Genomic DNA, 3,765 nt, shown 5'->3' on the forward strand with positions numbered 1-3,765 from the left:
AGATAAAGCGTAATAGAATGGGTTTATGCTCGAAAGATTTAGGCGCTATCGCGTTATGATGATGATGATGATGATGATGGTGGTGGTTTTGATGATGATGATGATGATGATGATGATGATGATGATGATGATGATGATGATGATGATGATGATGATGATGATGATGATGATGATGATGATGATGATGATGATGATGATGATGATGATGATCGATCGTGGCCCAATAATTGCATTGTTTACCATTCCACCTCTCAAGATAACAATGACAACAGTATCACCGGCAACTGTTCCAGGATTGTGTTTACGTCTACACTAAAAATATCAGTAGTGTAGATATACAAATATTATTATCTAAACTAGTAATAGATGGTATGCTTACCGTTTTATTTGGAATGTTAATGTAACCTATATGGTCATACATGTAGGTCGAATTGTATTTGGGTATGCTTTACTAAGCGTATAGATATTGATCTTGATCTTACAATGGCAGATTTATTTATTTCGCATTTTATAAAAAAAACGAACACTCTTTTCATTATTCACTTTAAAAGCTTATTTTTAACTGTATTTTCATTAAATTCGTAAGTATAGGCAAACCCCGTTGGCTCGAACTCCTAGGGACCGGCGAAAATACCGAATTCGAAAAATCGAACCAAGCGGTAATTCTTACCTACAGTATAATGAAACGAGTCCAAAACATCCTGTTCCGGGGCCAACGAGGAATTCGAGCCAAACGAGTTCGACCCAATGGGGTTCGACTGTGTATACGTTTTCACCATGGAAAATACAATCAAAACTTGAAAATCTAACATCATATTGATGAAACTGAACCTCCGAATGTTAAATTATCTTTAGTTGTGTTTATATCTTCATGAACACAATTTGGGGCATTGTAAATTCATTTTTGTATAACAGATAGCGAATTGTTTTGCAAATGTTTCAATCCATAAAATTGCTTTGTTTTGTGTGCATCTTGCATTGTCTTCATACCGTGACCGGTGTAAGAACATATGTACATATTTTGACCCACATAAAATCATTATCCTTGAGTGACTCCTTTTCTGTTAAATATATAACCCCAAACAGAACCGACTATATTCTATTGAAGTTTAAATAAATATATAAGGTCAACATGTTTAGTCATTTAATACTGTGCTCTCAAGTTCTAGTAATACAGCTGGTAATGCTGCAGCTTTTGCTGTTAATACTACCACTACTGCTTCCGCTATAGCCACTGTCACCACCACCGCCACAACATCACCGCCATCACCACCACAACCACCATCACCATCACCGATAATGTGATGATGTGGCTTTCCCTGAAACCACTATCGCTGCTGTTGATATTGTTGTTGTTGTTGCCACTTCTACAGCACCAGCTACTACTCCAACTACTAACTATCCAATAACTACTATTGCTGCTGCTAATCTCGATATAATCAACTATATGTAGTTGTGGATGAAGGGACTACGTTTTCGTATCAATGCGAAGACCCTTTATTTATTTATTTATAATGATGAAGGCACGAAATAAAAACAACCCTTATTTTCCGCAGATTTTCAACATCCACAGAAAAACGGCTTCACTGTAATCATTCTACTTCGTGTACAGGAATCAAAATATTAGTTGAAACATATTTCTTTTACAATGATTGTGAAAAAAGTTATTACAGCATTATATTAATTACTCTCGTTTGCACGATTTTACGCGAGAGTGTGGTATTGTGTTGTGGTGGAAACCGGAAAACCCAAAGGAAACCCACTTGTCCGGCTTGGTGACAACAAACCAAATTCACATGCGCCCAAGCCGGAAATTTGAGTCCTGGTCGCCTAGGTGAGACGCACGTGCGCTAACCACTGCGCTAACCGGACGACTCACCCGGTAGTTGATAAAGTTTGACCCGTAAAGAATAATGACTGGGTCGTGATTTCAGTGGCGTAGCTATATATAGGCCTTGTAGACCTGGGCCTACACTTTTTTTTTAAAATGACAAAATTTAAGTAAACCAAAACTGCAACAAGAGGGCAAATATGGCCCTATATCGCTCACCCATGTGGTATTTAGGCTGAAAATGTTACCTCTAGAGTGTAAACAAGTTTGTTTTTTTTCATATTTGGGCTCTGTGACCTAGTTTTATTTTACCCCAGATGACCCATATTCGAATTTTAGCTAGAAATAATTGAACTAACCTTTCTGACAAATTTCTAGGATATTTGGGTTGAAAATGTTACCTCTAGAGTGTAAACAAGGTGTTTCCATATTTGGGCTCTGTGACCTAGTATTTTTACCTCAGATGACCCATATTCGAATTTTAGCTAGAAATCATTGAACTAACCTTTCTGACAAACTTCCAAGATATTTGGGTTGAAAATGTTACCTCTAGAGTGTTAACAAGATTTTTCTATTTTTGGGTCATGTGACCTAGTGTTTCATCCCAGATGACCCATATTCGAACTTGAGCTAGAAATCATCGAAACAACCTTACTGACACATTTTCAGGATATTTGGGCTGAAAATGTTACCCCTAGAGTGTTAACAAGGTTTTTTTTTCCATTTTTGGGTCATGTGACCTAGTTTTTCATCCCAGATGACCCATATTCGAACTTGAGCTAGAAATCATCGAAACAACCTTACTGACAAATTTCCAGGATATTTGGGCTGAAAATGTTACCTCTAGAATGTTAACAAGGTTTTTTCCATATTTGGACTCTGTGACCTAGTTTTTGATCCCAGATGACCCAAATTCGACCTTTTTGACAAATTTCCAGGATATTTGGACTGAAAAAATAGCCTCTCCAGGGTAAAAAATATTTTTTGGTCATGTGACTTAGTTTTTCATACCAGATGACCCATATTCAAACACGTCCGAGTAATGACTGGGACAAACATCCTGACCAAGTTTCGTGACAATTGAGGCAAAAATGTGACCACTAGAGTGTTAACAAACTAAATGTGGACGGACGACAGACGACGGACGACGGACATCCATTTATCCTAGTAGCTTACCCTCAGCCTATGACTAAGGTGAGCTTGTAAAAACTGATAGCTGCTCAAACATTTTGAACAACTCAAAAGTTTAGTTATTACATGTATTACCAAAACAAGTTTGGTGTTTATTGTTTGATTTTATTGTAATCATTGCATATACAATTAAATTTGTGTAATGTGCATATACATGGATGTAATTGTGCTTTTTTCGCCTGGAATGCTCCGAAATCGCACCATTTGGCTTCTTATTTAGAAATAAATCTTGTGTATGTGGTGTGTGTGGGGGGGGGGGGGCGGAGTCATATCCCCATATCCCCAAAATCACCTAGAACCATCGGGCCTACAAGTTTTTTTAGGCCTAGCTACGCCCCTGGATTCTATTTGGGTTATACATCCTTACGAAGGCCAAATCCTAATAGCCTCTTATACAACAATACAGTAATTAAGTTGTTAAATTTACCGACACAATCTAAGCTAAATGCGCTATATTAATAAATTTAGATGTTGCGAGTAAAGAAATATAATTTGTTACATTTGTACTTTATGTTTTCAATCTTTAAACTTAACTCAAGTATGTGGTTAAGAGTTAGATACTATTGTCAATGAGACAGTAGCGACAACACCGCTCTCTGTGAAGTCGTCATGTCAGGTACGTACCCGCGCCGGCAACACCGCTCTTTGTGAGGCCGTCATGTCAGGTACGCATCCGCGCCGTCAACACCGCTCTATGGGAGGCCGTCATGCCAGGTACGTATCCGCACCGACAACAACGCTCT

Source organism: Mya arenaria, chromosome 2 (assembly GCF_026914265.1).
Source record: "Mya arenaria isolate MELC-2E11 chromosome 2, ASM2691426v1".
NCBI classification, from domain to species: Eukaryota; Metazoa; Mollusca; class Bivalvia; order Myida; family Myidae; genus Mya; species Mya arenaria.